Source organism: Nicotiana sylvestris, mitochondrion (assembly GCF_000393655.2).
Source record: "Nicotiana sylvestris cultivar TW 137 mitochondrion, complete genome".
NCBI classification, from domain to species: domain Eukaryota; kingdom Viridiplantae; phylum Streptophyta; class Magnoliopsida; order Solanales; family Solanaceae; genus Nicotiana; species Nicotiana sylvestris.
In genome coordinates this window covers 207,501-220,000 of record NC_029805.1, presented here as the reverse complement: position 1 = coordinate 220,000, position 12,500 = coordinate 207,501, and positions in this window count along the sequence as shown.

Sequence of the window (12,500 nt, the reverse complement as noted above, 5' to 3'; positions counted from 1 at the left end):
GAGGGAGATCAAAAGGTATGCCAATTTTCTCGAGGAGAGGAATTACTAGCTCGCAGGCTTCAAAATGATAACCTCCTTCCTTGCCCTCGAACCTACTATCCAACGACATGGAAGACTTAGCATTGGCCTATCACTCGAATTCCATTTTATAGCACGCCAACAGGAGGGGGCTTCTTACAAAAGCACTCCAAGAACTCGCTTGAACTTTCAGAGAGAAGCAACTACTACTTCTCCATCAAAGGAAAAAGAAGCATCGACTAAATAGAAGGCCCTTGAATCTTATCGTTAGCCTATAGCGCTATCTACCCTTAAGACTGACTTAAGGGATGTAACAGAAGTCTCAAGAGAACTAACAATCGATGGACTGGAAGGGCGAGAGAGAGAAGAGCAAAGAGAACTCAATCTAGAATTTCCACTCCTTCTAAAACCCCAAGTACGGCATTAGCAATTGAAGAGCTTAGTTAGGATGGGTGGAACTACAACCCCTCGAACTGGCTCGATAAAGTCTGGGAGATTAGATAAGCTGGCTAGGGATTTTGAGATTCCTTTTTTACTGAAAATGTACCGAAGGCAACTGCCATTTAAACTAGAACTATATAGCTTTATATAGAGGCCGCAGGGAACTCCCCCTGGACCGCCATAGAATCAAGGGCTATCAGAGTCCAGGAAATGCATGGCAGGGAACTTCTATAGGCACCTTCCTAAGCAACTGATCTAACTTCCACTGCTTATCTATAGTCTTCCACGTCCATAGGATTCCACGGCTTAGCCATAGGAAAGAACAGGTTATGCATACGAAAGTACTCTTTAGGGAAAGGGATCAAAGAAAGCTGGTGCCTCGTCAGAAAGACTTGGTTCGTAGAGTGGAGGCCATTCCCCAAGATATTGGTTTTAAGCTCCTCTCCTTAGAGTCAAGTGGCTTTCCGCTCCTGCGGATGACTTTTTGTCTTACGACACGGCATGGTAATTGATTGAGTGCGCTTTCCTTTCTCAATGGCACAGCAAAAGCACCATATTTCGGGTTTGGATATCATAGGAAATGGGGCACTATAGAAAGGTTTTCCAAGTGAACACCCGATGCTACGTCAAAAGCATGAATTTTAGCTGTCGAATGAAACTACTAAATACTAAATGTAGGAATTCCAACTGGAAAATTCACGAACCAAGGTTCCGCGTATCACGTTTTTTCAAGAAGATTGGGACTCTCAGGGAATAGAGCCAATCGTAGTAGTATATACCCTATCCATATAAGGCATCTTCCGGGCCAGAGGCCCCCCTTCTCTTGAGGTAGCATTTCAAAAATGAGTTGAACTGGAATCATCTGTTTAGGCACCTGCTTCAAATGGAGCTTTCAGAAAGCCCTTCGCTAAGGGCGAAGGTTTTTCTATGCTACATGCCCTAGGTCTGACCGCCTACCTTTTGTTTTGACTTTTCTTTAGTCAGGAATGGCTTTTTCTTTAGCGGAAATGGTCGGAACCAAGCAACTAGTCCCCCGGGACTTGAAAAAGAGGTTTCAACTATCAATCGTTGCCCTTATGTTGAGGAGATTTGGAAGCACTTGCTGAATACCCTCCTAGCCAGGGGATCCCCCTTGCCCTTGCAAGATGAGGCCGAGTAGGTGATGCACCATTATCCGGGGCATGGTCTCATTAGCTCTATTACGAAACTGCTTTTTTTTGGAAAACCATATATAATACTTGGAGGGAGCGAAATGCCCGGATTTTCAAGCAATCTTATAAAGCCGCAAGGGAGCTTTTTTACCAGATTTACGCATAAAGAAAAGGTAGGATTTCAGCTTCCAAGTTGAAGTACTCTAATTCGACCCGTGACCAGCAGATATTAGCCAGAAAGGGCTCCTTCCCCTTCTTGCTGCCATAGAAGCATGAAAAAATGGAGTTTTCCTGTAACCATTCTGAAACCAAGAAAGCCTTTATTTCTGCCTATAGAATGATTCTTCCACGACTCTCGCTTGGGTTCTAACTTCAAACTTCATAGGAGTTCTGACCCACTTGACTTTTTGGTCTGGCCAATTCGAGTGGTAAACGCGGCTTCCAAAGAGGTGGGTAAATAAAATAGGACCGAAAGGGAGGTCTCATTTTCGCATTTGATCCTGGAAGAAGGGAAAGCAAGTATGCCCGCTTACCCTCACTGACAAAGGTAAAAAAGGATGAGGAGCAAAGACACATAGATTGGTGTTTTGCATGAGGAGATTGTTCTTACTCTTTTCGAATCATCATCAGAGGAGAGAGAAAAGCACCCTTTCCACTCGTTGAGAACGATTGCCTATAGTCCGCCTTTCATTCGATCATGCAAGAAGAGAATCACTTTTTGGTACCGAAAACAAAGGTTCGAAATCCCAGTTGAGGCAAAGGTATTGAAGAGCAGATAGACCCGGAAGATTCCAACCTTCTAGATGGAGCCAGGTTAGGTCACTTCGATCGCTTAAGCCCTTACTGCGGTAGAGTAGGACGCTTTAGTTGGCAAGGTTATATGGTCTATAATTCTGCCACCTGTGAAAGAAAGGTTGCCAAAGATGTTATGAATGGCATTTCCACCGATTGAGGAGAAAGAGCCAGCCGTAGTCCCACTAATCTAATGTAATAAAGGCCAATGGAACATGCTTATACTCGGTCAGGAGGGAATTAGGCTCTCTCATTGCTTCTTTCATTCCATCTCCGCTCCTCTTCATCAAGTTCTACAAGACTTGAAGACATGTGCCTAAGGAAAGCGATTGAGCAAAGAAGGTTCACAATGCAATTGAGCTAAAGTGGGAAAAAAAGATCCCACTTTCACAAACTATGCTTGATCACAGGGGACTTTGACTATGGATACATGACCCTTTAGACTTGATATTAATGAACCAAAGCTGTACAACCTTGTTCAGTTACTTTCAACAATCTCTTATCTTCTATTAGCATTAGCTGGCAGAAGCACTACAGACTGAGAATGGAATAATGTTGCATTGAGATGCTGGCTCTTGACCAGATGGAGTAGTTAAATAGAAATATATTCCTCGCCCTAGAAATAGCCCGCTCTAAAAAGAAGTAGTCCGTTGCCCAGGGAGGGGTTCATTTGGTAGATTAGTCCTATGGATGGGTCGCCATGTGGTCTCCTTTTGGGATTGCTCGGTTATCAGTCGAGGAGACTGTCCCTTTCTTAAGTGATTATGCGCTTTTCGGTTTACATAAGTATTCACTTTCGGGAGAAGTTGGGGGAAGAGTGCATTTCCATCGCGAAAGATTCAATCCAGCCACAGGTTCCCCTACGGCTACCTTGTTACGACTTCACCCCAGTCGAAGACCCCTTCCTTCGTAGATCTCCGGATTTCACCCCGACCCAAGAATTTTTTTAATATAGGGAGACTCGCGCCCGCGTGCTGCAAGATCGAGTTTGACTTGCTCAATGAACTCGATCTCCTTTCTGTCTTTCTCTACCGGGCCCCATTCGGGGTTTTTGTCTAGCGCGTCTCGCTTCTCGGAAAAGAAATCCAGAAAGTCCTCGGTAGCAACCATAATCCAAGCGGGCCCAATGAGAAGAGACCCGCCCTCCCACTCTCTCTCATTTATTCAGCGAAAAAAACTACATAACGGGGGCCCTTCCGTTCAGAGGTAGCGAATCGACTTTCTTATGTCTTCTGGGGGGATCCCTTGCATGACCAAGTCCAAAGTGGAACATACTTCGATAGTCAATATGCAAAAAAGAGTAATGAATTCTCATTCTTTCCAATTCCAATTTGTAATATTAAATTTTAGCCTTTGTGCGCAACTCGCGCATTTCCCCTCTTCATTTAAAGCAGCAAGCATCCTTTTGAGATCTTCCAAGGAAGACTCCCGATCTTTTTGCCGTCCACAAAAGAATTTCTCTCGAATGACTTTTGTCAAATCCCATTCATCGTTGGGATAAAGAGATTTCATTTTTTCGATTATTTCATTTTTTAATGAAAAGTGGTTAATAGCTATATCCCTTAACCGTGCTTGCTGCTCCGCGTTGAACTCGTTTAGTGGCTTTCGAATGGAGTCTTCCCTAATTACGTCATAAAGTTCTTCCTTAGGAAGTCGATTTATTAGAGAAGCCATTTCGTTCTGCTCAAGTTCAACGTTGAAAAAATCAGAGTCTTGAATTAGAACCCGTTGTTCATATAGTATGTCGGGAAGCTCATTTAGATTTGGAAGAGACGCTTCCCCCCTTTCTAGCGGCGTTCCTGGGGGGCCTAAGCGAAATTCCAGATCTAATGAGTTGTCAGCGCATTCTGCCAGTTGCATCAACCCTGCGAAATTCATAGACAAGCAAACAATACACGGGAAAATGGTCCAAGTTTTCTCAATCTTAGGTACCCATGAATTTAAAAATTTTTTATAGCAGAAATGACATAAAGTGCGACCCAAGATCCATGATACGAAAACCAAAATCAGAATAACGAAGAAAAAGACATCATGATGTAAGTCTATTCTTCCTTGCATCATATCTGCGAACACGAACATCAAACAGGAAATTTTGACTAAGAGTGAGTGTACAACAAGACCAATCATTTTGTTTGGTTCATTCTTTGACTGCTCTGCTCCCCCCAAACAAAAAGAGAGACTTGTAGGAAATCGCCGGTGGTTGGTCCGGAAAGGCATGGGACTTTTGGGCATGGTAACTAAACACTTAGTTAGCGTTAGCTTTTTTTTTATTTCGCCAACTCAGGTGTTTTATTTATATACGATATTATCGTGCCACCTCACAGGTGTAAGCGCTATAGTACAGTGTTGACTGGTGTGCTTTGGTGTAACCGGGGGGCTGGAACCAAAGAAAGACTGTACCCGGCGTCCCTTCCTCTCATCAGGCAGCTATCTCGAGCTCATTGAAGACTAACTTTCTTCTTTTTCTTTTCTAATCGTCGAAATTATCTCAATTGTGCCCCCGCTGCCATTGGAGCACTCTCTGATACGTGTTCTGGAATTCTCCAATTCAGTGGAGTGGGGCTTACCTTGAAGCGGATTCCAATGTCATAGCTTTTGCCTTCCCTCCTCGCTCTGTTTTTATTCGGAACCCAGTTTCACCACTCTATCTCACTATGGCCACCCTGCTGGAGAAGATTACTGGACCACTTTCTCCCGTATTACTACCTTGTTTTGTTGTGCCAAAAGGAAGTAAAAGCGTACTTTGCTGCTAATCTGCTAGCCATCTAGCAGTATTTCCTATTTTTTGACTTACTTCTTTCTCTTTCTGTTTTTGGGTTTTTTTCCTGTGATGTGTACCTCTGTCTTTGAAGAAAGAGAGGAGGGGGACTAGTTTAGGAGTCTAATTTTTGAGATTCATTCATTCAGAAGGGTGTATGATAAGAAAAAGTAGTCTTACTTGTTGCAGAAAGAAAAGTAGCATTTTACAAACTGCTTTGATTCATTAAGATGAAAACTTCACACAGGAAGTGTATGTCACGTATATTTCTTAGTCTATTATTTATGAGTTTTATGGGCCTCCATGTCTTTGTCTGTGTGTGGTTTCTGAGCTAGGAGCGCTTGGAATTTAAGTCCTACTCATTAATATACTATCAAAAAAAGTGGCTCTCCTTCTCTTATGAGAGATAGGCGCTCTCTCTACGGCCAATTCTCTTTAACAAAAAAGGCATTCCCTGATCGTAGACCATCCTTTATCCTTTCTTATCTTGACTTTCTAAGTGAAGTCCTTTCATGCGCGAGGAACTGTCTGAAAGTGAAAGGCATCATTGGTAGGCGCAGTGAATCGGCAATCGGGCAATTCGTTAAACGATATCCGTATAATGAATACCTTTTCTAAAGCCATACCGCGAATCTCTTGTCTTCTGGTAAAGGGTCGGAATCAGTCCACAAATGACTTACTTCTTCAAATTAGATCCCTTCCATCGGTCGCATCTGCCCTGTCTCAATCGGTCGAGCTGTATCGGTCAACTATAGGAAACTGACCAATAGCTCTTCTTTCTTTTGGTAAAGGTTAACGGTCCTGTTCAAGCATTGGTGCATAACGGGAGGCTAGCTCAGTATATTACCTTTCCTGTAGTTCTTTAATTTAGGAGTTTCTGATTTTAGGATAGTAGCTTCGGTCGATAGGGTAAGCGCTCATTTCGTTCTTGCTTGCTTTCATTCTGTTATGAGAGAGAGCTGCTATACGTCTATTCTCTTTAGACAAATGACTGTCCGCTGGAAAATACAGAGTAGGATTCATCCGTGTGGTGAATGAAAGAACATTCATTGAATGAGTTGACGCTAAACCTCCTGCTCTTTAAGAGAGTCAAGGCTGTATGCATTACTGGATTAATTAGAATTAATAGTAATAGAAACTAGGGTCCACGTAGACTATTCAGAGGAGGTATGCTAATCAATGATCTACTGATGTAGCTAGTGTTACTGAAGCTTTTGCTAGATATGCTATTGGCTTAACTGGCTCTAAACCCTCCCACCGGATAAAGGAATGGAATTTCAAGTACAAGTAGTCGTCTACACTTAAAAGCTTTCTTGTCTTCACTGATCAACATTTAGTTTGGCCTAAGATTTTCTAAGTCCGACGCATCACTTACTTTTCGTCATCGTGGGTCCATAACCATTTTACTACCTATTTATGTGGTTGATATCTTGATCACTGGCATAATCACTCAGCCCTTGAGGATGCAGCTTCTACGGATTGAGGTTATTCCCCGCTAGAATGGGCCAGGTGGGATGGGGGAGCGGTCGAGCGTGCAAAGGCGCAAGTCGAGCAAGGTATCTGAACTGAAATGTAAAAAAGCGTGCAAAAGAAAAGGTCGGCTTTTCTTTTTGCTAACGATTCCAAAGATTCTATCATCGAACATCGAATTCTTGGCGGGTCTTTCCTTGATCCCTTCCTTGCCTCATCTCCCTAATCTCTCCTATAAATAACAAGGCCCTTGCGCAGGTGGTTAGCAACCGAAGACAAGATTCGAGGGGCGTTCAGCCACTTGACTCTAAGGAGAGGGGCTGTTGCTGCAGTTTCGCCGCTTGCATTGCAATTCTCGCACGTTTTTAGGGCGGATAAGAGGTACTTTTCAGCATAAGAGCACGGTAGTCACGCCTCCCATCTCATTCTCTGGTCACGTATTCGTCCTATCTGTTCTAGTTCTCGCTCATGGATGCTTCTGTTCGCGCTTAGTCGATTTTCAAGGAAAGATGCAAGAAGACTCTACAGGCGCTGGAGTGAAGTGATCCCCACCCGGGAATCACGAACGGAGCTGTCCTTCTTCTCTAAAAGTAAGGGACTAGGGCTCTCAAGTCAGCCTTTCTCTAAGGCTAAATAGCTAAATATCCCTGCTCATGAAAGTGAAGATTTTGATGTCCACACGGCCGAAGGATCCAATAGTGAATTCTTCTTTTCTTTACTCAATGCTGAAGCTGGTTCTGAAGGATCAAATAGGTCATGGCTTGGGGAGTCATTGAAACCAAGACTTTCGGTTTAGTGTATATTAAAAAGAACAGAGGAAGGAGCCTAGCCTATCCTATATAGTAGAGTATTAGGCCTAACTCACAGGAAGATCTAAAGGCTATTAAATAGTCGCCTAAGCAGACGATGGACGAGACTCTGGAAGAGTGGCTTTCTGCTGAGGTTGCTTCTGACGGGCTTGTGAACAATTCGGTAAAAACCCCTAGTGAAAACTATCTATGTATAGTATAACCGCCGCTTCAAATCAATTGAATCAATGCAAGCAATGCTGTTCCCACATGCCTATTCATTCATATTTGGTTGGATTCCTCGGTTCATCTTATGCCAACGATGGAATAGCCTCTTTTTCTAGCTATTACTTTCCTTCATTCAGGTATGGGGGCAGGGAATACGAAGGTCGAGTAGGCTTCGTCGGTTTGAGAAGGTGAACGACGAATCCGAGTGATCGAAGGTTCAAGTACTGAGCGAATATTCAAACGTCTATTCATGTGAGAACTTCTTGCCCCTTTGGTTGACACCACCTTAGCCTTAGTCAGTAAGGGAGGGGGGTGACTATTAGATAGGGACTCCGGAAGTTCATGGGAAGAGGTTAGTGGAAGAGATCATCTTTCCGGGGTTGGAGTCACCGAAGTGGACGATAGGCAAGAGAAGACAGAGGAGTGGACCTGACAAGCATAAGATTCATTCAATAGCCAAGCAGGAGAGTATGCACCACTCCGAAGTACTAATAACTAAGTTGAAAAGAGAGCGGGGCAGGCCATAGACGAAAGTGAACTATAGACTACTTACCAAAGACCATAGGCAATGGACGAAAGACCAGCAGAAGGGCATTAGTCGCCGAGGAAGCTAGTGCGCGTAGATCAAAGCTTAGTGGAGAGACCATACATAGGAAAGTTACAAGGACAGGTTATCAACAGGGGTCGATGGCAGGTTCGATTACGGAGAAGTAAATAATCAAAGATTATGCGGAGGGTCCAGCAGTCACAAATAACCCAAGCAGAAGGGTCAAGCCTATTTGAATTTGTTATTGGAAAATGAGGAGGAAGACATCTGTCATGGAGAGGCAATCCTCAAATACGTACTTTGACCTGACGGCTTACCCGTTCTATAAGAGAACGGTTCAACTGGTTAGGCGGTCTGGCGCATTATTCACTGCGCTTTATTTAAAGCAGTGTGCGTCATCCGGGGTGATAAAAAAGAACCATACCCTGTTGACAGTGTCCCTGTCCCTTAATCATCAGGCTACCCTCGGATTCTTCCCTCCAGATATTAATGAGGTGGGCGGGAAGGATAGAGCCCAACTTATTATATACGGATACGGATATTCCTTGTCATTCTAATCTTGATATAGTTCCAACAGGCCTATTCTTTGACTCTCCTATAGTGTATAGTATATTCTTTCCATCTTCCTACTAGGATAGATATTCTAACAACAAACTACCTAGCTTAGCTAGTTGGCAGCTCCGCATCGTGAACTGCATCGGAAAGGGCATCCGATCTCTCTTTTATGGGCTGTTTCCCTCGTATCTGACCTATCCGAGTTAGCCCTCCCAAGCGGACAAAGAGGTGGATCATCTGATCTTGAAATAGGTCATCCCGGCTATCCCGATCTTTTATCTGTTCATTTCGTCAGGTATCTGAATCATACGATTCTGAGGATTCTGCTTTTCACATTCATTCTACAGGACCAAAACGAGGCCTTTCCTCGCTAGTTGGAATAAAAACCTCAACAGCAGCCTTCATTGAACCCCTTCTTCCTATCCTTGCTACCTATGAAACGAGTCCCTCTTTCATTCACTAAAGAAGACGCAGCTGATAGATGGATGAATATACATTTGATGGCCAGTTCTATGAAGAAAAATCTCGAGTTGGAGGCATCGCTGGGAAAAAAGCCAATTGATTCGGTTTTCTCGAAATCAACGAGTGGACTTGAAATCATAGATCCATTTTGTGATCCACGCGACTCAGACAAGAATCCTATATCTTACCCACCCAGTGCTGTTCTGATTGAATTTCAAAGATCTCGCTCGCTGTCAAAGCGCATTTTGTGAAGTGTTCTCCTGCCCCTGTCACCTGAGATAAAGTCAACTGGAAACCGTGATCGGAGTCGTGGTTTGAAGATGATGATTTGAAGATTCATTCGACAGAGAAGGGTGTCTTGGTTGCCGATACCGAGGTTGAATGAATCATTCCACCTGGCAACAGCAAAAGTGGAGTTTGGCACAGGTCAAAGGGGAAAGCAAGGAGGAATTCCACTTTGGAAAGGAAAAGGGCAGTTCCAAACGAAGGACCCAGTCTCAAGGGGCAAGCTTCCCGGTGTCCAAGTGTCAAGTCCCGAGGGCTTGTGTCCGCCGAAAGCTTCCTTTTTTCTTTTTAGTCTTTCCTTGCAATGAACCGAAAGGTGAGAGGCAGGGCTCGGTCTCAAGGTTTAATTTAAAGTCACTAGTCAGTCCAACTGCACGAGTGAAAGGCGAAAGTAAAGATTACGTGCAACCAGGTGTAACGTGTCAAAGGTCACCGAGTCGTCGTAAAGGGGAATAGGTTGTTTTGCGCATCCAACAACTGAAAGAGTTTGCGGAGAAGGGTTGAGTTGCGTAATAGCGGATTCGTAGGTCAATAAATCGTTGGATTTGAAATCGAACTCTCTACCTTGGGCGGATAGGAATTGAGACTTTCAATGGTCCGCTCTTCTCTCCTCGTGATCGAAGCTGACCCCAGAAGTTGGGTATTCCTTCTTAAGAGGACACTAACCCTCCCGATCTTGCTAGCCGGGGGCTCAGTCTTTCAAGATTCAATCTTTCCCCTTCCGGTCCCAGGGAATCGCTCTTATAGTAGGAGGTTTACTATGTCCCCAACTTCTCTTTATTAAGAAAGTCGGTTGTCTACTATAATTAGATTAAGATCGTAAAAACATAAGCTTGTAATATAGCTAGACCAAATTCAATAAATGGAGTCCGGTAATAACATTATGAAACTGAACCCATATGGCAGAAAGCAGAAGCAGCGGGTACGTCTGTTCGGGTTCATTCATGTCCAATAAACTTCAAACAAAAGGAGATTCGGGTATCAGAGTTGAGTGGACAGGCGACGGGAGGATGGGGGGAAGAGTAAAGACAAGACGAAAGCAAGAGTTCCGGCATCTTACTTTACTAGTTTCATTTCCGTATGATAGTCACCCCTTTCTCGGTAAAGCAGAGTGAGCAGCTTCTTTCTTTGCTACTGCTGCCATACCACAAAGAAGTCCAATAGCTGCGCTTACTTCTTCCTTCAACCCTGAAAAGAGCATATGCATCCCGGGATTCTCTCCATCTCAGAAGTGGATTCCCCTGCAAGGGTACTTGAGTACGACTACGGCTATGAAAAGCTTATCGAAAGAGGAGGAAAGAGCGTAAACTCGACTCTAAAAGTTTCAGTTGCCTCCCTCTCTCCGCCCTATAACTGAAAAAAAGGAGCACGGCGAAAAGCCAACCTGATTTTTTTTTATTCGTTTGACGAGGGAAGACCTTAAGTACTGAATTAATTTAATTACACCTATATCGCGAAAAAGAGCTGCTCTAGCTTTAGCGCGCACCCTTTCTCCTATGAGGAAAGTGACTCTTTCCGATTCATGTCTGGCCCTTCCTGGATCTGGATCACAGTATACCGGCGACTTTGTCCTTGAATTCATTCTATTTCATATCCACCGATCCGTGGAAGAGACCAAGGAAGAGTAAGATAGATTTAGGGCCGGCAGGCGGGTCTAGAATAGATTCCCCAACGGGTCCTGACTTTTCAACAACAGAGGCGAAAACTTACTCTTTCAAGTCAAAGTCAAAGTCGGGTAGACTAAGATGGAGTTTATTTTACAGTTGTTCCAGGGATATGGGTATAGAGTGAATTCTATTCACTCTTTATGAAGTTCCGTGCACTCCTTATATCATAAAGAAAAAAGTCAGTATGGTGCCCCGGTAGACGCGCAGACCGAGTGAGTTTCCGCCGATCCCGATCCAGATGTGCCAAAGATTGAGGACTATGAGGGTACGGTGCTATCCTTGTACTTTGTTTGTTGCACATGGCCTAATGTACACTTGCCCCCTTTTTCTCACTCTTTTGGTGGTTTGTCAATTTGAATCTATTTTCTTTATGCTACCGAAAGACGGAAAGGGGAACCGACTCGTTCCTTCCTTGCGGAGGACGAATCAAGGCCTGAAGTTGGTTCGTCGAGCAAGAGGAGAGAAGGATCAACAAGGATTTCATACCCTATGCTAGTTCTTTTTCTCTCTCCCCCAGATATGCCTTTAATAAGTCCTCCACCTATTCTCGTGTGACGACATCTATGATTGTGAAATTCAGGAATGAACAGTTGCAACAATCATGTTCAATTTCTTTTGACAGTTTTAGATTGTGGTGCTTTGTAATCAAGGGCGAGAAGGAAGTTCATGGAAAGGTAGCTCACATACCTTTCCAGGCCTAATTCTTTAATAATCACTTCAGCTCTTTCATACTTCTGACGTCGACTCATCTTGCTTGGAAGTCTTAAGAATGCAGCAAAAACTAAGGGTTCCTCTACAGTCAATTGTGGAAAAAGCACATCATCTTGTGTCACGAAACCCACCTAGCACAACATTGCTCAATTCGGTATGGAAGTTAATACAAAATCATGTACATTGAAAGAAAGACTTTTCTATATTCTTGGTTTTAAGGCAATAGAAAGAGAGAAGGAAAAAAGAATTATTGATGGATAGGTAATATACCTCCTATTGATAGCTGTATTATATGGGATGTCATTGTATGTGACAGTTCCTCTGACATTTTCTTGCAATCTTCCTCCCAATATCTTTAACAAGGTTGTTTTCCCACTGCCAGAAGGCCCCATTAAGGCAAGAATTTCACCCTTCCTGTTATACCCTTGAGTATCTGCTTGTAATTGTCATGCTCAAACTGGGAAGCTACCTTTGATACAACTGCCTTGACAGGATTGTTGGAGGAAGCTTGGCTAATCTTCACCTTGTACTCAACATCCGCGAACTGCATTCAAAGACCATTTAAATGGCAGAAGCCAAAACTCTGAAACATATATCAACAATTTGATTCTTTGAAACATTTCTGAG